Source organism: Sinohyriopsis cumingii, chromosome 5 (genome assembly GCF_028554795.1).
Source record: "Sinohyriopsis cumingii isolate HCF-2022 chromosome 5, ASM2855479v2, whole genome shotgun sequence".
NCBI lineage: Eukaryota > Metazoa > Mollusca > Bivalvia > Unionida > Unionidae > Sinohyriopsis > Sinohyriopsis cumingii.
Window position 1 is genome coordinate 39,146,310 of NC_142965.1, and position 12,547 is coordinate 39,158,856.

Below are 12,547 nucleotides of genomic sequence, written 5' to 3' on the forward strand. Positions count from 1 at the left end.
AAGATGTATAGTACCAATACATCATTTACTTTGAGTCATGAAAGATAATTTTGAGATGCATGGCATTTAGTACTTTCATACAGAAATAATTTTTTAGGACTTATATTTTAGGACTTCATGACTTTGGATTTATTTGTCTCTGCCATCAATATGGCAGAGGCATAACTCACTAGTCCCATTAAATGGTATGATGTAGGTCTGTCCATTACCATTTTCATCTTTAATACAATGACTTTAGTCATACATCTAAAACACAGACTAAAGTTTGTGGATGGCTTTCACTAGGAGCAAGGAAAAAGGTTAATCATTTGGGGGTCAAAGTATGACAGGCTAGGTCCACAGTGTCTTAAAAAAGGTTAACTGTGGCTGCAAAACTGCTTAAAATGTTGACCTTAGACCTTTCCCAAAATTTGTGGACGATATACTTTTAGTAAGAAGAAAGCTTATTCATTTTGGAATCAAATATTCAATGGTTAAAGTCACCTAAGAAACCTATATATTTAGGGGTCTAAAGATCAAAGATCAAAGCCATGGCAAATCTAATAAATAATGGTTTCTACACTGTGACTTTTGGAGTGCTCTACAAATATTCTGAACTTCTGAGATAGTGGCAGGTGTAAGGTGAAGATGTTTACATTTGCAACATGCACATTGGAAAGAATGTTGGTATACATCAATGTTTCTTTCATTTACTTTAGCTGAAATTTCTTTGGATATTGTATTTTGTGGAAACTGTACATAATCTAAACACACAACTAACAAAAAGTACTGCTCCCCTTTGCTCAAAAAACCAGTCTGAATTAGTATAAAGTACACAATCTTTAGTAGCTGTTAAAATAGGGAAACAAATTTTGCCAGACGAGACAATACCAGCTTATGAAAGTGCAATAAATGAATTACCAAATATGTTTACAATTTACCTCTTAAGTCCAGGGAGTGAAAATGACTGAAGGGAGCTAGCAGTCTTTAAGGTGCACATCTGAAGTAAGGCCAAACTGTATACTCTATAACCCATATTACACCCATCAATTATACACAAAAATAAAGGGAATTAAAAGTTCATTGAACAGTACCTAAGATATAATAGAACCAAACTAATGCACGACATCCAAGCTAACCTAACAACTTGCTTACCTCCTACCGCAGAACAACTTGATGACTGCCTGCGTTCATTGCTTGACAAACATGCCCCAGCTACCAAGTGCAGAGTATCAATTCAAAAGTGTTCTCCATGGTATAGCAGTGTTAGGGACCAGCTTCACACTGCTAAAAGAGACCACCATAAAGCTGAGAGGCTTTGGCTTTCCACCAGACTCACTATTCATAAGCAAATCTATGAAGACGCTAAGAAGAATGTCACAAATATAGTCCATGCAGCGAAATCAGCCCACTATACTACTAAGATCATGGTAAGCTCCAGCTGCAAAGAGCTCTTCAAGATTACTAACAAGCTAATGTCAAGGAACAAATCTACACCAATTTCAACTACCTTCTCTCCAGTCGACCTTCCAGACATGTTTGCAGATTTCTTCCGTGACAAAGTACAAACCATTAGAGATAAAGCTTGACACCACAATTTCAATTGACTCGTTGTCACCATACAGTTGGGATACAGAATTTGAGCGGCAACCATTAGCAGCATTTGAACCTGTCTCTATGGATTTTGTACGTACAATCCTGATGAAGAGTGCACCAAAGTCATGTGAACTTGATCCAGTTCCAACATCACTGCTGCTTGAGTGCTTAGATCCAGTATTGCCTTCACTAACTGATGTTATTAATACCTCTCTCTCATCCGGGGAATTCCCATCATTTTTCAAAACTGCCATTGTAAAGCCTCTGCTGAAGAAACCAACACTATTCCATAACGATTTAAAGAACTACTGCCCAGTTTCTAATCTCCCATTCATATCAAAAATCTTAGAAAAAATTGTTCTCTCCCAGCTTGTATCTCATCTAAATTCAAACAGTCTTTTTAGCAATGTACAATCTGCATATCGCCCTTGCCACATTACTGAAACTATTCTTCTAAAAGTACATTCTCTCTGCGTTGGATAGCGGAAAGATTACAGTCCTCGCCCTCCTTGATTTGTTTGCAGCATTTGACACAATAGACCATGATATATTACTTCACCGTCTCCAGCATGTATTTGGCATTCATGATACAGCCTTACTGTGGTTCAAGTCCTACTTGGTCAACAGGACACAAATTGTATCTGCAAATGGAATACAATCCAGCCCAGTTGATCTATGTTGTGGTGTTCCACAGGGGTCTGTTCTTTGACCTGTTCTCTTCATTCTGTACACTCAGTTGCTCTCAAGTGTCATAGATCATCATCCAGTATCCCACCAATTGTACGCTGATGACACCCAAATATACAAATCTAGCCACCCAATTGAAGTTGATGCTACCATCCAAGGTGTAGAGAGGTGCATTTCTGATGTGAAATAATGGATGACATGTAACAAGCTGCAGAAGAATGATGATAAAACTGAGGCCATTCTGATCACAACACAAAGACTTTCTTATTCACATCCTTTACCTCAAACAATAAATATTAGCAACACCAACATTAAATTCACACAATCAGTACGAGACCTAGGTGTTACTCTGGACAGTACTGTCACATTGCACGAACATGTCATGAACATATGCACGGTTGCATATCTTGAGCTGAGACGCATCAGCTTAGTTCGCAAATATCTTTCAGTTGATGCCACTAAAACACTTGTGTGTTCATTAGTACTTTCAAGACTGGACTATTGTAACTCAATTCTGTCTGGTTCATCTCAATATCTACTCCAGAAACTTCAAAAAGTTCAAAACACAGCTGCTCGGATCATACTTAGAGTACCACGATCAGAACACACCTCTCCGCTGCTCTGTACCCTACACTGGCTATCCATTCGATCCAGAATCAAACACAAAATTTGTTCTCTGTGCTACGTTTCACTGTCGGACTCTAGTCCAACATACCTATCCGACCTCACCCATGTGTACACACCAGCAAGATACTTACACTCCTCTTCTGACAATCGTATACTCATTATTCTAAGTATGAAAACAAAGTCATATGGACAGCGTTCTTTTGCATACCAGGGCCCAGCAACATGGAATGAATTGCCCACTAAACTTAGACACAAAGACACAGTGATCACATTCAAGGGGGCTCTCAAAACTCACTTATTTTGACTGCAAGAACAAACTTAAAGACCTAATAATGTTTCCTACCATAAATATTCTCAACATGTTTTTTAATGTTTTCTAATTTCAGGGTGTTTGTTTTTGTAATCATATCATTATGTGTTTTTTATCTTATAGGTGTTGTCTAATGTTGTAAAGCACTTAGAGCTTCTAAAGATTAGGCACTATACAAAGTCCTCATTATTATTATTATTATTATTATTATTATATACATGGTCATTTTTAAATAGAGAGGAAAACCAGGAAGATTCTTTTTCTTTAAAATTCAAACCCTACAAAATACAAAACTGTTGAGCACCACCTTTAGCATAATATTATATATCACATTAAAAACTCAAGATGATTGGAACACATTATCTCCAATGTTTTATATACTGATCAGTTAAGAGGCAATTAAGGAATTGTGTCATATGCTCACAGATTCGAATTTTTTTTTGTGAAGTGTCACTCTATTTGGGGGACTCTTGTTACTGATTTAATTTTGAATGATTTTTGGCCATATTCATGGCAAAGCTGTGAAATTTGTTTGGGTATTCATCTTTTTTAGCAGTGCAATCTTACTATGAAAAACACACACAAAACACCACTGACAGTTTTTCATATCATGTCCTAGGGTTATGTTATTGTTTCTCAAGAAATTGCTATCCAGTAACATGCCCTATAACAACTGTTAATACAGATTTTAATTCCAGTAAAATTAAATAACTGTATAGGAAATGTTGGTTTCAGTCAAATTAAAAAAGTCTAATAAGTCCATATGCATTTCATAACATGCATAATTATTATAAGGAGTGTGAACATTTTTTCTTACCTTCTGATTAAACCAACATATCATTTTATCTTTTTCCATGGGGACTCAATGCTGTTGATTGAAGGTACAGGATATGTATAATTACAGTTATAGTAACAGGGGTAGGGTGTGGTGTCTTTTTAATCAGCAGCCTCAAGTGCCTGTAACTTTTTTGTTTATACAGTACTTTTAATTGATCATAATACTGCTCTTGCCAACCTCCATCCACTAAAGTCATCATATAAACAGAAGTTAGCTTCATTAAGATTTCAATTGTTCACAGTGTGCAGCAATCTAAAATACAACTCTCATGATAGAGCTACTGTATCTGTAGGTGTTATTTCAATTCGAACCTTTCTGCAGTGATGAAATTCTAATTTTCAGTATTAAAAAAAACATGATAATAATGAAACAATAGCCTTATATCAAGGTGAACTACAGTGTGATTTTATTGCAGTAAATTAGAGGAACTTCATGTCAGTGTCTATAATTGTGGTGGTATGTTTTTAGAAATAACTAACCAAAACATATGCAGGGACCACCAGAAAGTCAAAAAGTTACATAAATCTGGAGAAAAACTTAATTTGTTTATGGGTTGTAAAAACAAAACAAAGTCATTTAGTTTTAAATCTAATTGTTTTATTTGTTCAAAGTGTTAGTGAATATTATTTGATTAGTTTATAACACTATTTTAGTTTACAAAGCATTAATTGCTTTAAATGATCACTCCTTGGCTCTCCACACTAAATTGTGCTCTAGACTAAATGAACTGGGACTACAGTCATCATTACCTAAATGTAAACAGAAGCGAAAAAAGAGACGTTGTTTCAAAGCTGGCCGGCGTAGAACAGGAAGAAGAATCCCAGTTATCTCCCTTATTTCGGCACAATCATTTAAAAATATTTGACCGTTAATTTAGATAACCTAATTCAAATCCCTATTAATTCGTCTACCTTTGTGTCAACTATCCAAGAAATACCTCTGCGCATTGCATTATTCAATGCCCAGTTAGTAGGACCACCGGATAAGTGCACAGAAATAGTTAATTTTATCAACAACCAGAATGTTGACATATTTTTCCTGACAGAAACATGGCTAAAACATCAGGCGATGAACCCAAGTGTGCGGATCTAACACCCACTGGTCACTCCATCAAGTCGTTCCCCCGTAATTCTCACGGAGGTGGAATTGCTGTCATCACAAAGAACTCCATGATAAAACGTCTTAACTACACCACAACATTCAATTTCGACCACACATTGTTTGAACTAGTCCAAACCACACTCACACTGGAGCAAAGGTCAGTCCATTTTTTCTGCCTATACCGACCTTCTCCTAGTAGAAAAAACAAGCTGGCTGACTCTCTTTTTGGTGCAGTTCCCGAATCTCCTGGACTATGGAAATTCGATAGGTGGCAACCTGATTATTCTTGGAGATTTCAACTTTCACCTTGACTGTCCCGGAAACTCAGTTACATCAAAACTCATAGATTCCATTAATGTTTTCAACCTCAAACAGTGAGTTAACCAACCCACCGATAAACATGGTCACATTTTAGACTGGATTCTTCAGAGACCTGATGATACTATTCTACGGTCCTCCCTGGTATCCCATGACCTTGCATCAGATCACCTCTGCATTATATGCTATCTTGATGTATCAGTCCCTAACCCTCCACCTTTATCTGCTACTAAGAGAAACCTCCGTATGATAAATAGAACCAAACTAATGCACGACATCCAAGCTAACCTAACAACTTGCTTACCTCCTACCACAGAACAACTCGATAACTGCGTTCATTGCTTGACAAACATGCCCCAGCTACCAAGTGCAGAGTATCAATTCAAAAGTGTTCTCCATGGCAATAGCAGTGTTGGGGACCAGCTTCGCACTGCTAAAAGAGACCGCCGTAAAGCTGAGAGGCTCTGGCTTTCCACCAGACTCACTATTCATAAGCAAATCTATGAAGTCGCTAAGAAGAATGTCACAAATATAGTCCATGCAGCGAAATCAGCCCACTACACTACTAAGATCATGGAAAGTTCCAGCTGCAAAGAGCTCTTCGAGATTACTAACAAGCTAATGTCAAGGAACAAATCAACACCACTTCCAACTACCTTCTCTCCAGTCGACCTTCCGGACATGTTTGCAAATTTCTTCCGTGACAAAGTACAAACCATTAGAGATAAGCTTGACACCACAATTTCAATTGACTCGTCATCACCATACAGTTGGGATAGAGAATTTGAGCGGCAACCATTAGAAGCTTTGAACCTGTCTCTATGGATTTCGTATGTATAATCCTGATGAAGAGTGCACCAAAGTCGTGTGAACTTGATCCAATTCCAACATCACTGCTGCTTGAGTGCTTAGATCCAGTATTACCTTCACTAACTGATGTTATTAATATCTCTCTCTCATCTGGGGAATTCCCATCATTTTTCAAAGCTGCCATTGTAAAGCCTCTGCTGAAGAAACCAACACTAGACCATAACGATTTATAAAACTACTGCCCAGTTTCTAATCTCCCATTCATATCAAAAATCTTAGAAAAGGTTATTCTATCCCAGCTTGTATCTCATCTAAATTCAAACAGTCTTTTTAGCAATGTACAATCTGCATATCGCCCTTGCCATAGTACTGAAACTATTCTTCTAAAAGTAGTTAATGACATTCTCTATGCATTGGATAGCGGAAAGATTACAGACCTCGCCCTCCTTGATTTGTCTGCAGCGTTTGACACAATAGACCATGATATATTCACTGTCTCCAGCATGATACAGCCTTAGTGTGGTTCAAGTCCTACTTGGTCAACAGGACACAAATTGTATCTGCAAATGGAATACAATCCAGCCCAGTTGATCTATGTTGTGGTGTTCCACAGGGGTCTGTTCTTTGACCTGTTCTCTTCATTCTGTACACTCAGTCGCTCTCAAGTGTCATAGATCATCATCCAGTGTCTCACCAATTGTACGCTGATGACACCCAAACATACAAATCTAGCCACCCAATTGAAGTTGATGCTACCATCCAAGGTGTAGAGAGGTGCATTTCTGATGTGAAATCATGGATGACATGTAAACAAGCTGCAGATGAATGATGATAAAACTGAGGCCATTCTGATCACAACACAAAGACTTTCTCATTCACATCCTTTACCTCAAACAATAAATATCAGCAACACCAACATTAAATTCACACAATCAGTACGAAACCTAGGTGTTACTCTGGACAGTACTCTCACATTGCACCAACATGGCATGAACATATGCAAGGCTGCATATCTTGAGCTGAGACGCATCAGCTCAATTCGCAAATATCTTTTAGTTGATGCCACTAAAACCTTGTGTGTTCATTAGTACTTTCAAGACTGGACTATTGTAACTCAATTCTGTCTGTTTCATCTCAATATCTACTCCAGAAACTTCAAAAAGTTCAAAACACAGCTGCTCGGATCATACTTAGAGTACCACGATCAGAGCACACCTCCCCGGATGCTCTGTACCTACACTGGCTATCCATTCGATCCAGAATCAAACACAAAATGTGTTCTCTGTGCTACGTTTCACTGTCGGACTCTAGTCCAACATACCTATCTGACCTCACCCATGTGTACACACCAGCAAGATACTTACGCTCCTCTTCTGACAATCGTATACTCATTATTCTAAGTATGAAAACAAAGTCATATGGACAGCGTTCTTTTGCATACCAGGGCCCAGCAACGTGGAATGAATTGCCCACTGAACTTAGACACAAAGACACAGTGATCACATTCAAGAGGGCTCTCAAAACTCACTTATTTCGACTGCAAGAATAAACTTAAAGACTTAATAATGTTTCCTACCTGAAATATTCTCAGCATGTTTTTAATTTTTTAATGTTTTTCTAATTTCATGGTGTTTGTTTTTGTAATAATATTATTATATGTTTTTTATCTTATAGGTGTTGTCTAATGTTGTAAAGCGCTTAGAGCTTCTAAAGATTAGGCGCTATACAAAGTCCTCATTATTATTATTACTATTATTATTATTATTGGGTATGTAATGACATACCAACATTTTTGAGGTTAGCAATTATTCTGTATTACATTAAAAAAGGTCTATATTTAAGGTCATTAATTATCATGTATGTAATAACATATCAACAAGGCCTATATTTAAGAACAGTAATTATTTTATTATATTTGACCTGGATAGAAAATAACAGATCCGAGTTTAACATTGCTTATTTTAGTTCGGCAAAAAACTAGTGTTCAATCAAGGTCACACTATATAACCTATATTACGTTCCAGATAAATCGTGTTTCCATGAACCTTTATTGTAATATACAAGAAACTGGTTTACTTCTCAGTGATGTTAAAGAAGGTTCATGCAATGATGGCAGACACCTAATTCCTCAGGAATTTAATCTGAAAATGAGGACCACTGTTTTTTGTCATGTTGTGTCTTTCTTAGGTTGGCTGTGTTTCATGTAAGGATGACAGACATTTTGAAAAAAAGCTTTTCATTTTTTGTTTTGATAATAGAAGGATGCTTTACTTCAACTTGTATGTAAAATACAAGAATTCTACAAAAATTAGTTTTGGTAGTATATGACAAATGTGCATATATGCTGAAAAAGTGGTGGTGACATGTATGCTACTTTTTATTTTTCATGTAGTTGATGTGACAGGATATGACCATCAGTTTAAACTTTTAAGAGCAGATGTCTAAGTAGATGAGAAAAAATCATTTGCTCTATATTACTTTGTGACTTGCATTTATTTTGAACCTCAAAAGCCATGAAGCTTTGTGAGTACTGCTAAAATGTATTTTAGAACTAAAATGTGCTTCAGATATTACGAATTTGTTGGACTTGTGTGATTAAAGATATGAAAAGTCATCATCTTGTCATTTTTCTTTAAAACAAAGACTTACAGATTTTATGGTAAATATAAACTTGCGAAAAGATGACTGTAATCAGAAGCCAGAGAATAGCATTCATGTTTATGTTCAATTAAGTAATGCAGGTAGAAATATATCCTTAATGAGCTTGACAAATTGTGAAAATTCCTTAGAGTCTTTGAAGAAAATCACCAAGGTCACACAAAACACCCCTACCATTAATGACATTAAATGATATATACCCATACCATTAATGACATTAAATTATATATATATATATATATATATATATATATATATATATATATATATAGTCTCTAAAGAGCATTATCTTTTATTGTTATACATCATTACTATGAATTCTTATAATGTCCAATGCCTTCAAGGAAATATCAATCCCAAAGTTGTGTGAGACCCAACCGGCATGTTTGTCAGTCTCTAAGTGCTGTCGACATTGGTTGCTTAGATTATATTCGGGACAGTTAAAAACTGGACACGCATCCTTTACAGTGTCCTCTGCACTGGTGTCCATAATTCCTTCAGCACCATAATCGACCAAATCTGAGAAGGAAATCCCAACAGGAACTTGCAGCTGACCAGCAATCCATTGAGTTCGAGGAGATGAATGGACAGTTTGCATTCTGTGTCTGGCCCATGCTTCTTTCCAGATATCTAATTTTTCATTTATTTTTGGAAGAAATGCTTTGTGAAGAGCTGCAATATGCATGCCATTTAAAGGATCCAGAATACCTTCATCCTCCATAAAGTAGTAGAATACCAGAATTCCAAGGTATTCATCCTTCCATAATCTTTCAATCCGCTGATTGTTTACACTTTGTCCAGTTATCATACTGCCACGACCAGTGCCTCTCTATTGTATCCTGTAATTGGCAATAGACACATTTTCCAAACCCTTATGAGACCTAACTCTTTGGGGAATACCAAAATTTTCAACAGCAGTTAAGAAGCACTGAAAGATTGTTTCAGTTCTGTTGTTATCCTTGCATTGCAGATACACAATCAAACGACTAAAACCATCAATCCCTCCAGCAATAACCATGTGCCAGCGAATAAGCTTGTGGTTAGTGTCAATATGCCACAGGTGATTTGGTCCTTTTACATTATACACACGTCTTTGAAGACATCCATGTTTCCTTTCTTCTACACCTTTTTCATCTATACAATGTATGATATCTCTTAGTCTCCATCTTTGTACATAGATGCCTCTCAGTTTCAATATTTGTCTCAGAATGTTTTCCCCACAAATGTACATAGACGCCTCTCAGTTTCAATATTTGTCTCAGAATGTTTTCCCCATAAAATGGAAATTCTTTTATGACTTTTCCAACATGAATACCTATTTCATCATCATTCATATTTGAAAACTCCACTTTAGTAATATCATACTGTCGCATCCAACGATAGACTGTACTCTCTGACACAGATAACAATTTGGCAAAATCGGAGATCAGAAAGCCATCATCAATTAGATTTTGTAAAATACATCTTGGTATGACAAGGGGTCCAGATTTGATCATTCTCATTTGCGGTTGGTTTGCGCCATATTGTATGCATTCCATTCGCAGTTTGATCATTTCTTCTTTCCTCGAAAGTCCTAGTTGATGTAATTCTTGTGCTGATAAAAAGCAGACAATATCTGGAGATACTTTTTGTTTGTCAAAATTGACAGCGAATTCATCCAGACCAACTTTTTTCAAAACATTCAACATATCTGTGTTGCATCGAGCTGCCATTTTTTAAAATTTAGAACACATAATGCAGTGCTTGCAGCAGCATGTTGAGTATGTCAAAAAAAATATAAACTGTACCAACAAATGAGCACATCATCTACAATAAACACCATTGCTTAAACAAGTGAGAGTACATACATTAATAATGTAACCAAAATTTAAAAAGGAATCATTGCTGGTGAACCTTACATTGTGTTGAAATCATATCATGACTTGGCAACTCTAAATAAAGTCCAGCTGACCTTGTGTAACACTTAAAGGAGCATTCATGGTATTGCTTGACCCCAAAATGATGACAGATGAACGCAGCATTAAGCAAAATTGAAATCATACGACTGGTGAACTCTCCATTGGGCTAAATTGATATAATATCATGGCTTAGCAACTACATATAAGGTTGAGCTTTCTTTATATAACACTTAAAGAACCATTTGTAGTATCATTTGACCCCAAATCATGACTGGTGAAACCTACATTAGGCTAAACTGATATAACATCATGGCTTAGCAACCCCATATAAGGCTGAGTTGACCTGACATAACGCTTAAAGAAGCATTTGTATTATCATTTGACCCCAAATCATGACTGGTGAACCCTACGTTAGGCTAAATTGATAAAACATCATGGCTTAACAACCCCATATAAGGCCGAGTTGACCTGACATAAAGCTTAAAGAAGCATTTGTAGTATCATTGGACCCCAAGTCATATCTGGTGAACTTTACATTAAACTAAGTTGAAATATAAGACAGCTATGGCATTCTATATGATTGCACATAAACTTTCTTTCCTCATGTGTGTATATATCTTGTTAAAGATACTGGTGGCGATCATTATTTAGATTAGAAGTAGTGTGTAATCTATTTGACAGCGTGACGATAACAGAGCCTAAATTTGATTAAGTTTAAGTCGACCAAATTTCTTTTGTCAAATGACTGCTTGGCCCCTTCTCGCGCCTGCGAAAGTTCCATTTTTGCTTCTCATTATAAAGAAGTTTCGTATAAAGACGAAAGCACCACATATAAAGACGTTTGCACATTATATAAGGACGAAAGCACTGCATATAATGAAGTTTGCACATCATATAAGGACAAAGGCACCACATATAATGAAGTAATGAAGTTTGCACATCATATAAGGACGAAAGCACATCATATAAAGAAGTTTGCACATCATATAAGGACGAAAGCACATCATATAAGGAAGTTTGCACATCATATAAGGACAAAAGCACCGCATATGAAAAAGTTTGCACATATAAGGACGAAAGCACAGCATATAAAGATGTTTGCATATCATATAAGGACGAAAGCACAGCATATAAGGAAGTTTGCACATCATATAAGGACGAAAGCACAGCATATAAAGAAGTTTGCCCATCATATCAGAACTGTCGTGCACTCAGGTACTGCAGACATTTCATAAAGCAAAACCACACAAAGGTTCTCCTGAAGGCTCATCAAGGTTAGAGCGTCCGTCTCGGATGCGAGAGGTCGTGGATTCGAACTCAAGCAGAATCATACCAAAGACTTCTAGAAATAGTACTCGCAGCTGCGTCGCTAAGCGCTCAGCATTAAGAGGTTAGTGTTAGGACTGGTGTGCCTGGTTTCAGGATAATGTGACTGGGTGGGACATGATGCTACAGGTCTGCAGCATGATGCCCCAGCGCTAGACATCACTATAAACTGCCACACTGCAGACATCGTTGCGATATGACTGGAAAATTGTTAAAGCTACGTTAAAAATCCAAATCACTCACACATACACACACGTACCTAGTCCACAAGAACCATAAGGTTCCCAACAACAGTCTTCGACAAGTACATACATTATTTACATCATTCTCGCGTGAGAATAATCTTTGAATTCAGTGTGGAAATGTACAGACCTATTGTTAGGACTCTTTGTTATTCTT